The sequence below is a fragment of the Coregonus clupeaformis genome, chromosome 33, assembly GCF_020615455.1.
Source record: "Coregonus clupeaformis isolate EN_2021a chromosome 33, ASM2061545v1, whole genome shotgun sequence".
Classification (NCBI taxonomy): Eukaryota; Metazoa; Chordata; class Actinopteri; order Salmoniformes; family Salmonidae; genus Coregonus; species Coregonus clupeaformis.
In genome coordinates this window covers 10782499-10795997 of record NC_059224.1, presented here as the reverse complement: position 1 = coordinate 10795997, position 13499 = coordinate 10782499, and the positions used below count along the sequence as shown (strand labels likewise).

The 13499-nt window shown below is 46.5% G+C and overlaps 1 long non-coding RNA gene across 1 annotated transcript; it reads left to right on the top strand.

Moving 5' to 3' along the window:
• Window positions 1–2296: 2296 nt before the first annotated feature.
• LOC123482444 lies at window positions 2297–11687 on the top strand. The gene is made up of 3 exons (XR_006657714.1): window positions 2297–2343; window positions 2444–2515; window positions 11412–11687. It is a non-coding gene; the product is annotated as an uncharacterized LOC123482444 (long non-coding RNA).
• The last annotated feature ends 1812 nt before the right edge of the window (window positions 11688–13499 follow it).

The following is a 13499-nucleotide window of genomic DNA, read 5'->3' as shown; positions in this document are numbered from 1 at the left end:
ATCTTGGTCAATAATGATCCCCTAAAAGTCTAAGCCTTTCTTTCAGTGGGGGGTTTGTACTAAGCTAACATATGGAATTGTTTTAAGATGGTCATGAGAGACAAGAGACTTGATTCCACTGATATGTCATGTTGACATGTTGACTACGTCACTTATTTCCATCCTGTAAACTATTTAGATAAAAGCAGGATTTACACAGAATTAGAGGAACGGGGAAAAAAACGTATTATTCATACTTCCCTACTGCTCCTGTAGCCAACTCTATTTTCTGCAATAGTTCACTCACTTATCACACATTGAAGGCTAGAAAGCTCGAACCACAGATGAAATGGAGTTCCCTAGTTTCTTTCTAAGTATCTTTGCTAGAACCACTGTGCTGGGGTGGGCTATATCATCTGATCAGCACTATTGTTGGCTAGCTAAATCATCTAGTTAGCTAGACTATGCTGTCAAAACAAGCAAACTAGTCTTTACTTGATTAGAATTTGTTCTGGTACTCACAAACAGTCAAACTGCAGTTGACCATTTCCCTGTCCCTGACGCCGAGAAAAAAACATGACCACTTTGAGGAAGTGATGCAATAATGGTGAATAGAGATACTGCTGTATGGTGAGAAACGTATTGACCTGAGACACTCTGACAGAGGAGAGAAAGAGAGAGAGAAAGAGAGAGAGGACAATGGCTGATGTCTATCATTCATTTTTGTGACTGCTTGTGACTGTTTTGTACCTGCTAACAGGTAAGACAGAGGAGAGAGAGAATATCAATACTATTTATTAAGAGATCATCACTCACATTCAACACGGAAAACCATCAATCTGAGGAAAAATAGACATGTGGAAGTTATGTTTACATTTCTGTTGTGTTTCTGTCTACCTTTATCTTCACGATTGTATAATAGTATATTACTCTATTCTTCAGAGAAGTACAACTGTGATGAATTTCAAGTGACTCTGTGAAATATAATGTAATCTGTATTACCAGTGAATAATCATCTGATGCCATTCTCTTGTCAGGTGTCAGTGGAAACACTCTTCCTCTGTACTCCATTGTTGGAGGTAATGTCAGTCTGCCGTGTACCAATGTGGTTTATCCAAACTGCTCCTCAATTGTATGGAACTATAACAGAGATGGATATACTGGTACTATTGAAGAAGTTGGCCATGTGAGGTTGAAAAATGAAAAACAGAACAACAGAGCTGACAGACTGAGTTTAGGGTCTGACTGTTCTCTACATGTTAGTGATGTCAGAGCTGAGGATGCTGGATTCTACACCTGTCGACAGTTCCTTACAGAGGGTGGACCACAACATGGAGGTGATGCTCCTGTTCATCTGTCTGTTCTAACTGGTGAGTATTACTGTTTAAATCAGAGCTGTGGAAAAGTATAGTGTTGATAGTCATATTAAACATGAGCAGTACATACTGAAAGATTATGCAAGTATGATTTTTTCTCTTTCTCAGTGTCCTCGGCCTCACCAGTCACAGATATAAAACCTAATAGACCAGTAACATTAAGGTGCTCTCTGCACACCTACAATGGACCTGGCAGATGTGCCCCAGGCATGGACCAAGATGTTAGTCTGAGCTGGCTGAGGGTGGATGAGGCAGATACTGGGCTGATTGAGGCAGGTACTAATCTGCAGGGAGACTCCAGAAACCAGGTCACACAGCTGTCTCACTGTGACATCACTCTGAATATGACACTCCAGAGGGAGGACAACAACAGGAAGTGGAGGTGTCAGATGACTGGAAAAGTGGAAATCTTCCTGGATTTCACCTTTAAGTTCTCAGGTAGGGATTCTATATTATATATCTCCCATGTGTATGTATATTGTGTAGTAAATACTACATCTGCCTTATTAACCACCTGATAAAATGATGTGATTAAACAGCTCCGCATCCCCTCCCAGGTTCTCCACTAAACCAGACCCTCCTCCTAACTCTATCTGTTGGAGCAGCTGTGTGTGTCGCTGCTGCTGTCATCATTGTACACAGAAGAAGAGCAAGTACGTACAGACATTCATCGTTTTTCTTTGAGTTGAATGGAATATAATAATAAAACACACATGGGGCAAATTGTTCCTCTGTATCAATTCTTCTGATGTCTTTCTTTGTTCTTTTCAGATAATCAAGTGCCAAATGATAACAGCATTGTGAGTAACAAAGACATGTAATTGGTGTACAATGGCTTAATAAACACAGTTAGTGTATTATACTATTGTTGTAGGAAAATAACTAAAGAGGTTCCACTATATTTCTGTTAATTGAGTACCATTGTTACTCATTTATGTAGTGTCTGAATGCAATAAACCACTCCACCCCACCAACCAATGAGGACAAGGTTAGTGCATTAACACATTCATTTAATTTCATTTTAACCTGTTGTTATCACTCATTGAGACTAATGATTCAGATTTCAATAACAATTTTGGTACTTGTAGTGTCAACCTGCTGACAGTATCACCTATGCCTCCATCCTCCACTTCAACCAAAATCCGCCTCAGAGAGTTGATGTAAGTGAAGCTATACTGTACATATTGTAATATTATGACTCTCCCTCCTATAAACAGTTTGAAGTCTTTACTTTGGTGTGTGCGTGTGTGTGCGTTTTGCTTGCTCGGATACTTTATCTGAGATTGATGCGTCTTTCTGTTGGTGTGCGTCTCGGTCAAATAAATTATCAATATTTCAATATTTTATTTGGATGGGCAAGGAGGTACGGGCCCGGTCCGCCCTACCGTACCTCCTTGCCTGTCCAAATACTGTCACGGTTTACTAAGCCAGAACCCAGAAGCAGACCAGGACAAGGTAAGTGGTGTCAAAAGGTGAGTGTTTATTTACTGAACCAAGGGTGAAGGGAAATAATCCAGGGAACAGAGCGGCGGCGTGGAGGAGTTGTAGAGGGTCCAGTGGTTGATCCGATGATGGCTCGGCAGCCGCCGACCATCAGGCAGAGGTTGGGTAGAGGTTCCGGACGAGTGACTGTGGGGAGAACACAAACGGAGGTAAGTACCAGGCAGGTCAACAGGGTGCAACAAAACAACAAAAACTAACTCTAGTACTGAGGCTGATACGCGGCAAAACATACTGTTCATGGCTAACGATCCGGCAGGAACTGGATGTTGGGCCAGACCCTAAGAAGGGTGATGATTAGGCCCAGGTGTGCCGATTGCTGATGGGAAGCAGGTGCGAAACAAGCGCGCTCCCGGAGCGTTCCCCGAACCCTCGGGAAACAGGAGCTACGACCAGAAACACTCGTCACCAGACAGGACCCGACTCAGACCGCCGGGATCGTTACAGTACCCCTCCGACGAACGCCACCGGGCGGACTCCCGGAGCGCCAGGATGGAGGCGGTAGAAGTCCCTGAGGAGATCCGGATCTAGGACCTGTCGCCGCGAATCCAACTCCTCTCCTCAGGACCATACCCCTCCCAGTCCACGAGATACTGGAAACCCCGGCCCCGCCGTCGGGAATCCATGATGCGCCGCACCGTGTAGGCAGGACCACCTCCGATCATCCGAGGAGGAGGAGGAGGAGGCGGAGGAGGCAACAGAGGACTGAGGAGGACAGGCTTGAGGCAGGAGACATGAAAGGTGGGATGGACTCTGAGCGTCCTCGGTAGTTTGAGTCGAACTGCCACTGGATTGATCACCTTCTCCACCACAAACGGACCAATGAACTTCGGTAACAACTTCCTAGACTCAGTCCGTAACGGAAGATCCGTGTGGCCAACCAAACCCTATCTCCGATGGTATAGGTGGGAGCGGGGATCCGGCGACGATCTCGCCTGGAGCTGATACCGGTCCGAACCTCTAAGGAGTGCCTTTCTGGCCCGATGCCAGGTCCGGTGGCAACGACGAATGTGGGCCTGAACAGAAGGCACTGAGAGCTCCTTCTCCTGAGAAGGGAACAGGGGAGGTTGGTAGCCATACAGGCACTGGAAGGGAGACATCCCAGTGGCAGATGTAGGGAGAGTATTGTGGGCATACTCAACCCAAGGCAACTGAGAGGCCCAGGAGGTGGGGTTGGAAGAGACCAGACAGCGTAGCGTGGATTCCATCTTCTGGTTGGCTCTCTCCGCCTGACCATTGGATTGGGGGTGAAAACCAGATGTGAGACTGACTGTAGCTCCAATGGCCGAACAGAAGGACTTCCAGACAGCAGAGGTAAACTGAGGGCCACGGTCGGAAACGATATCACTGGGCAAACCGTGGACCCTGAAAACCTCCCCTAACCAGGATCTCGGACGTCTCCGAGGCAGAGGAAGCTTGGCAATCGGCACAAAGTGGGCGAACTTGCTGAATCTGTCCACGATAGTCAGAACGACCGTGTTCCCCTCAGAAGCGGGCAACCCCGTGACGAAGTCCAGGGCCAGATGCGACCATGGACGCCGGGAATAGGAAGGGGGTGAAGTAGTCCAGAGCTGGGCCGATTGGTACTCTTATTCTGCGCACACACTGGACAGGCAGCAACAAAACCCCGAGTATCCTCGGCCATGGCAGGCCACCAAAAACGTCTGCGAAGAAACGCCATAGTCCGAGCCACGCCAGGGTGACAAGCCATCTTACTGGCGTGGGACCACTTGAGAACAGCAGGACGAACCGACTCAGGCACAAACAACCGACCGGGTGGACCGTTACCGGGACCGGGCTGAGTCCGAAGGGCCGCCAGCACCTCCTCCTCAATCTTCCACATGACTGCTCCCACGACGCAGTTCCGGGGGAGAATAGTCTCGGTCTTGGACCCACTCTCCTCCGTCTTGGAGAACATCCGGGACAAGGCGTCCGCCTTGCCGTTCTTAGACCCAGGTCGGAACGTCAGGACAAACTTGAATCGTCCGAAGAACAACGCCCACCTGGCCTGACGGGAGTTGAGACGTTTCGCCCGATTGCACGTAAGCAAGATTCTTGTGGTCAGTCCAGACAATAAACGGTTGCTCCGCCCCCTCCAACCAGTGGCGCCACTCCTCCAAGGCAAGTTTCACCGCGAGAAGCTCCCGGTTACCCACATCGTAATTCCTCTCCGCAGGTGAAAGGCGACGAGAGTAGTAGGCGCAGGGATGGAGTTTACTGTCCGTGGAGCATCGCTGCGACAGGATGGCGCCAACTCCCACATCAGACGCGTCCCACTTCAACAACGAACTGACGGGCCGTGTCCGGTTGAGAGAGAATCGGTGCGTTGGTGAATCGCCTCTTCAAATCCAGAAACGCTCGATCCGCCTCCGGATTCCACTTGAAGGTCCTGATGCTGGAAGTCAAGGCAGTTAATGGAGCGGCCACACGGCTGTAATCCCGGATGAATCTGCGGTAGAAATTGCAAACCCCAAAAAAATCTCTGGAGCTGCAATCTCGTACCGGGCTGGGCCCATTCCAGAACCGCTCTAACCTTCTCCTGGTCCATCCTAATCTCTCCCCTGGAGATGATGTACCCGAGAAAGGATGTTGTGTGGGCGTGAAACTCGCACTTCTCGGCCTTCACGAACAGGCGATTCTCCAACAATCGCTGCAGAACCTGCCGGACATGCTGGACGTGGTCGGTAGGTTCCTTCGAGAAGATCAGAATGTCATCCAGGTAAACAAACACGAAGAGACCGATCATATCTCTCAGGACGTCGTTCACCATACTCTGGAATACCGCTGGAGCATTGGTCAGTCCAAACGGCATCACCTGATACTCGAGTGCCCCATCGGTGTATTGAAACCCGTCAACCACTCGTCCCCCTCTCTGATCCGGACCAGGTGATACGCATTGCGTAGGTCTAACTTGGTGAACACCGTAGCACCCTGTAAGGAGTCGAAGGCAGAACTCATCAAGGGCAGGGGATACTTGTTCTTGACCGTGATGTCATTCAACCCCCGATAGTCAATACAAGGTCGAAGAGAGCCATCCTTCTTACCCACAAAGAAGAATCCTGCCCCCAGGGGTGATGACGAGGGACGAACGAGACCAGCAGCTAGGGACTCCTTGATGTAGGTCTCCAACGCCTCACGCTCAGGTCGGGAGATACTGTATAACCTTCCCTTGGGGTAGACAGCTCCAGGGACCAGGTTGATGGCACAATCATATGGTCGGTGGGGAGGGAGTGACAGAGCCTTCTGCTTACTGAAAACCTCCCCCAAATCGTGATATGTCTCGGGAACCAGGGACAAATCTGGAGGTTTAGCCTCAATCACCTGACTGGGAACCGAATGGGGCAGGCAGTCTTGAGACAGTTAGCATGACAATCCAGGCTCCAACTCGTTACCTTGCCCGTCACCCAATCGAACGTGGGATTGTGTTCCTTCAGCCAGGGGTATCCAAGGACCAGAGGAACATGGGAAGACGGCAGAATGAAAAATGAAATCATCTCAGAATGATTCCCTGACAACCGCATCTTAACCGGTTCAGTCCTCATCGTGATACGTGCCAGACTACTGCCGTTCAGAGTGGTCGCCTAATGGCTTCCGGCAATTGCTCCTTGGAAAGCCCCAGCTGTTCCACCAACTCGGCATCAAGAAAGCTTCCATCGGCACCTGAATCGATAAAAGCGTTAAGCGCTAAGCTCTGATTCCTGTTCACAAGGGTAGCCGGGAAGCGGGGTCTGACAGAGGTACTGAGAGGTTGAAACTGGCTCGCTAAAAGTCCTCCCAACTTTAGCGAGCCGGGCAGTTTGACGACCGCCGGGAACAAGTGGAGATGTAATGTCCCGAGCTACCACAGTAGAGGCAGCAGTTGGTCTTACGTCTATGTTGACGCTCCTCCTTGGTTAACCCGTGCCGCCCCACTTGCATGGGTTCCGAATCGGGAGAGAGGACCTCTCCACTAATCCACTGTGGTGGAGAATGATCGATGTGTTCTGGTCCACCACCCGACCCGACTGGGAACTGAGAAACTGATCGATTGGACGGACCCCATTGCTTCTCCCTCCTTCGCTCTCGGACTCGATTATCCACCCGAATGGACAAGGCTACCAAGCTGTCCAGGTCACTAGGCTCCGGATAGGAGATCAACTCATCCTTGAGCTGCTCCGACAGACCCTGGTAAAAGGCCGCTTGCAGAGACTCCTCGTTCCACCCACTCTCCACAGCCAACGTCTTGAACTCAATCACGAAGTCGGCCACGCTGCGAGTTCCTTGGCGAAGCGAAAACAGGCGCCTAGCTGCGTCCCTCCCTCGGACGGAATGGTCGAAGAGCTTCCTCATCTCGGTCGTGAACCCCTGGTATGAAGCCATGCAGGGATCCTGTCGTTCCCAAACGGCTGAAGCCCACTCCAGCGCACGACCACGCAGCAACTCAATCACAAAGGCTATCCTAGCCTTGTCTGTGGCATAAGAGTAGGGCTGTAGATCGAACACTAGTCCACACTGCATAAGGAAGGAACGGCATCTTCCCAGCTCCCCTCATATTTATCCGGCGTCGGAACCTTGGGCTCACGGATGGCCACAGCTTCAGAAGCGGCAGGCGAGATGGATGAAACCGGTAGTGGATCCTCCACCGGCCACTTGCGTTGGTTCTGGACCTCCGTCAGACCGGTAGAAAGGTTCCGAACTGACAACGCGATCTCCTGTAGTACCGTGCTATGATGACCCAACATCTTCTCCTGCTGGGTAATAGCATGGCGAACAGAGTCCAGGTCCGCTGGGTTCATTACTGGCCGGATCGTTCTGTCACGGTTTACTAAGCCAGAACCCAGAAGCAGACCAGGACAAGGTAAGTGGTGTCAAAAGGTGAGTGTTTATTTACTGAACCAAGGGTGAAGGGAAATAATCCAGGGAACAGAGCGGCGGCGTGGAGGAGTTGTAGAGGGTCCAGTGGTTGATCCGATGATGGCTCGGCAGCCGCCGACCATCAGGCAGAGGTTGGGTAGAGGTTCCGGACGAGTGACTGTGGGGAGAACACAAACGGAGGTAAGTACCAGGCAGGTCAACAGGGTGCAACAAAACAACAAAAACTAACTCTAGTACTGAGGCTGATACGCCGGCAAAACATACTGTTCATGGCTAACGATCCGGCAGGAACTGGATGTTGGGCCAGACCCTAAGAAGGGTGATGATTAGGCCCAGGTGTGCCGATTGCTGATGGGAAGCAGGTGCGGAAACAAGCGCGCTCCCCGGAGCGTTCCCGAACCCTCGGGAAACAGGAGCTACGACCAGAAACACTCGTCACCAGACAGGACCCGACTCAGACCGCCGGGATCGTTACAAATACAATATTTATAATTTATTTGACCGAGACATGCGCAGACAGAATGACACATCAATCTCAGATAAAGCATCCGAGAATGTGAAACAGCATTCTGGACAAAAGGAGTATGGCATGTCATACTTTTTCTGGCCAGACAGGATCACATACATGGGCTAAATATAGTTAGACAGAGGGGTGCTGTTTCAGCAGAGAGGAAGAGGTGAAGCGAGAGGGCTCACTCTCGCCAAAATCTGTCCTGAATAAGCCCAATGCGTTTCTATGGGCATAATATGCAGACCTTTAGCTTGTCACCTGCATTCCCGCCTTTGGGACAACGACTAGCATTGTTAGGGTGGAGACATGAGCATCTCGTCATTATACTGATCTCTGGTTACAGCCACTTGCTAATTAGAAAGGAAAGTTGGCGGGTGCAGAGTGCACTGTTCAGATGCTGGCTTCCCCTAATTCAAAATACTTTACCAAAGAGCTTGACTTAGCCACAGAGGATCATTAGCTTATTTAAAAAAGAAATAGCTGTGGATTGTTTCAAATCACAAGTGCATAAAGGCTTATGCCTATTTGGGAAGCTCGCGTGGCGTTAGGCTGAGCTTATTGAGTTGGGAGTGAAAAGCATCTAAAATGTGGGAAGAGCATAATTTTAAATGTTGAGACAAGAAGTAGGGCAGCAGTGTGTGGCGAAGATATGGGCGTCTTTCTCCAGAATGCAGGCACTCAACTCTCCAGAATGTGCTCCGCTGTCTCCAGCCAATTCTTTTACATTCATTGTTTCATTGTGTGAATCGTTTGCCCTTTGATTGTTTCTTTTGATAAATTCCCCATTACATACAGTGCATTCTGAAAGTATACCCCTTCCCTTTTTCCACATTGTGTTACAGTACGTTACATCCTTATTCTAAAATTGATTAAATTAAAAAATCAATCTACACACAATACCCCATAATGACAAAGCGAAAACAGGTTTTGATTTTTTTTAGCAAAGTTATACAAGTAAAAAACAGAAATACTCGATTTACATAAGTATTCAGACCATTTGCTATGAGACTCGAAATTGAGCTCAGGGGCATCCTGTTTCCATTGATCATCCTTGAGATGTTTCTACAACTTGATTGGAGTCCACCTGTGGTAAATTCAATTGATTGGACATGATTTGGAAAGGAACACACCTGTCTATATACTGTAAGGTCCCACAGTTGACAGTGCATGTCAGAGCAAAAACCAAGCCATGAGGTCGAAGGAATTGTCCATAGAGCTCTGAGACAGGATTGTGTCGAGGCACATTTCTGGGGAAGGGTACCAAAACATTTCTGCAGCATTTAAGGTCCATAAGAACACAGTGGCCTCCATCATTCTTAAATGGAAGAAGTTTGGAACCACCAAGACTTTTCCTAGAGATGGCCATGAGAAACAAGATTCTGTGGTCTGATGAAACCAAGATTGAACTCTTTGGCCTGAATGCCAAGCGTCACGTTTGGAGGACACCTGGCACCATCCCTACAGTGAAGCATGGTGGTGGCAGCATCATGTTGCGGGGATGTTATTCAGTGGCTGGGAATGGGAGACTAGTCAGGATCGAGGAAAGATGAACAGAGCAAAGTACAGAGAGAACCTTGATGAAAACCTGCTCCAGAGCGCTCAGGACCTCAGACTGGGGCGAAGGTTCACCTTCCAACAGGACAACGATCCTTAGCACACAGCCAAGATAACACAGGAGTGGCTTCGGGACAAGTCTCTAAATGTCCTTGAGTGGCCCAGCCAGAGCCCGGACTTGAACCCGATCGAACATCTCTGGAGAGACCTGAAAATAGCTGTTCAGCGATGCTCCCCTTCCAACCTGACAGAGCTTGAGAGGATCTGCAGAGAAGAATTGGAGAGACTCCCCAAATACAGTTGTGGCAAGCTTATAGCGTCATACCCAAGAAGGTGCTTCAACAAAGTACTGAGTAAAGGGTCTGAATACTTATGTAAATGAAAAACCTGTTTTTGCTTTGTCATTATGGGGTATTGTGTGTAGATTAATGAGGGGGAAAAAACAATTGAATCCATTTAAGAATAAGGCTGTAACATAACAAAATGTGGAAAAAGTCAAGGGGTCTGAATACTTTCCGAATGCACTGTGTGTAACCAGTAAGCATAGTAAATGTACTGTTGATCCCCATCATCTGCTTACATTAATTACTGTTAATGCATTAGTAATTTACCATTCTCATTCTCAGAGTGGAAACATTGTTTGCAGAGTTCACGACCTGCTACACTTGTGAGAAACAAGTACTGGTTTATTTCATAACCATAATTTAGGAGGTTTATACATTTTGTGTGCTTTCTCTGTCCTGATAATATTGAGGGAGCGAGTGCCTGAGCATGCCAACATGCTTAGTTGATACAATGTTGCACTTCACTAGAGATAGCTCAAGTCAAGACAGACAGGTGAGTAGAGAGATTATTGCGATTGAAAGAACCTGCATTTTTATCAGGATATTTTCTACTGTTTTAATTTCTCAGCTTTAGGCGTACATATTTTGCCTTAGTTGATGAACGAAGTTATAGGCCTACTGCTGCATTGGCTTATAGGCTATTTCTGAGTACCATGTGCAATAATTGTTTTTGCAGCAATGGATCACGGTGTATCAATATGGTAAAGGCTGGTGCTCTTGCATTAGTTGAATTTTTACTTTTAGATTTTTATCATTTTAATTCAAATTTGTGTGATTAACCACGTGACAATACTTTTTAGAAACTAAAACACTACTTTTGAAATTAAACTGTTCCGTGAAAATGCGCTTATAAAAATAATCCTAACTGGCATGCAGATAGGTAGACATGGTAGAATAAATTGTAAGCGTCCCCAAACTTGAAACTCATGAGCTGCCTATGGTCTTTATTATAACACCCAAGGACGTCCACACAGGAGGCCCTGTGAAAAAAACTGGCCCACCTATAGAAATCAAATGCCCATCCAACTGATTAATTCTGGCGCCCTGTTGTGTGTGTATTTTTTGTTTTACTCTCCTTGTGGAGACCAGAAGTCCTCACAAGGATAGTAAAACAAGGACAATTTGGACAAATGGGGACTTTTTGCCAGTCCCCACAAGGAAAGAGGCTATTTTAGGGTTAGGGTTAGGGGTGAGGGGTTAGAGTTAAGGTTAGGGTTAGGGAAAATAAGTCCCCACAACGATAGTAAAACTAATATGTGTGTGTGCGTGTGTGTGTGTGTGTTGTCACTGTAGGTCCAGGATGAAGATGCAGTGACCTATTCCTCTGTTATGCCCTCTTCTACCAGAGAGACAGAGAACCCTGCTGACCCCAGCTCTACTCCACAGCCAAGACATCAACATGAAGACTACACTCAGTCTTTCACAGCCTAATCTCAGCACCCAGAACCAAATATCTTGTGAATGCTGGCCAGCTACTCTATTTGGTTCAGGAACAGTTGATGGTCATTATGGCCAAACAGTTATATTTTTGTTTGATCAGACCAGAGGACATTTCTCCAAAAAGTATGATCTTTGTCCCTATGTGCAGTTGCAAACTGTAGTCTGGCTTTTTTATGGCGGTTTTGGAGCAGTGGCTTCTTTCTTGCTGAGCGGCCTTTCAGGTTAAGTTGATATAGGACTTGTTTTACTGTGGATATAGATCATTTTGTACCCGTTTCCTCCAGCATCTTCACAAGGTCCTTTGCTGTTGTTCTGGGATTGATTTGCACTTTTCGCACCAAAGTACGTTCATCTCTAGGAAACAGAATGCGTCTCCTTCCTGAGCGGTATGACGGCTGCGTGGTCCCATGGTGTTTATACTTGCATACTATTGTTTGTACAGATGAACGTGGTACCTTCAGGCGTTTGGAAATTGCTCCCAAGGATGAACCAGACTTGTGGAGGTCTACAATTTTTTTTCTGAGGTCTTGGTTGATTTCTTTTGATTTTCCCATGATGTCAAGCAAAGAGGCACTGAGTTTGAAGGTAGGCCTTGATATACATCCACAGGTACACCTCCAATTGACTCAAATGATGTCAATTAGCCTATCAGAAGTTTCTAAAGCGATGACATCATTTTCTGGAATTTTCCAAGCTGTTTAAAGGCACAGTCAACTAAGTGTATGTAAACTTCTGACCCACGGGAATTGTGATACAGTGAATTATTAGTGAAATAATCTGTCTGTAAACAATTGTGGAAAAATTACTTGTGTCATGCACAAAGTAGATGTCCTAACCGACTTGCCAAAACTATAGTTTGTTAACAAGAAATTTGTGGAGTGGTTGAAAAAGTATATGTAAACTTCCGACTTCAACTGTATGTGTTATTTCATAGTTTTGATGTCTTCACTATTATATATACAGTATATATTAAGGGTTTTATTTATTTCATTGAGATAGGACAGTGAGTTAGGGCAGTGAGATAGGACAGTGAGTTAGGGCAGTGAGATAGGACGGTGAGTTAGGGCAGTGAGATAGGACAGTGAGTTAGGGCAGTGAGATAGGAGAGTTTGCGAGTCAGAAGGGCATGGTTGGGATTAGAGCCCATGCTGACTTTGGTAACCGAGGCTGTACATGTGAAGAGAACTGCTGGATCATACAGGACACTAAGATGTGTTTTTAATTATGATTACTAGATGGATAAGGTAGAACACTGGTGTTATGTTTTCTTTTAGTATGTAGCACAATAGCAGCTTCTTAGACAAAAATATTTTAGCTCTGCTGATAACAAACTCATGGCATTTTTTTTCCTGCATTAATCATGTTTAAAATTATATTGACTAATGTGAGTTAATAAAATGGAAATAAATCAGATCTGAATGTTTCATTTTCATTCACTCCAGAGTTTCACAGAGTACAAAAACATTGTATTGCCTAATTGGGGGTTTATTCTGTCATTTACTGTCTTTGTAAGTAGGAGGCAGGATTCTTCTCAAATGTGAAATAGACAACCTGGTAGCTAGGCTATATCGTAGTTCGCTCTTTCCATATTGATATATAGATTTTCTATTGTGTTATTGACTGTATGTTTTGTTTTATCCCATGTGTAACTCTGTGTTGTTGTTTTTATCGCACTGCTTTGCTTTATCTTGGCCAGGTCGCAGTTGTAAATGAGAACTTGTTCTCAACTGGCTTACCTGGTTAAATAAAGGTGAAATAAAAAAATAAAAAATAAAAATGATTCTCTTTTCGTTTTGTTCTACTGAGAATCGGTTGCCACAATGAAGCAGAATATTTATTCTGAAAATACAAAAATACGAAAAATCGTGGTTTATGATGTCTTGCGAAGGCTACGCTGCAGCCAGGGACGGCTCCAGCCTATTGGGTGATTTGGTTGGGGGG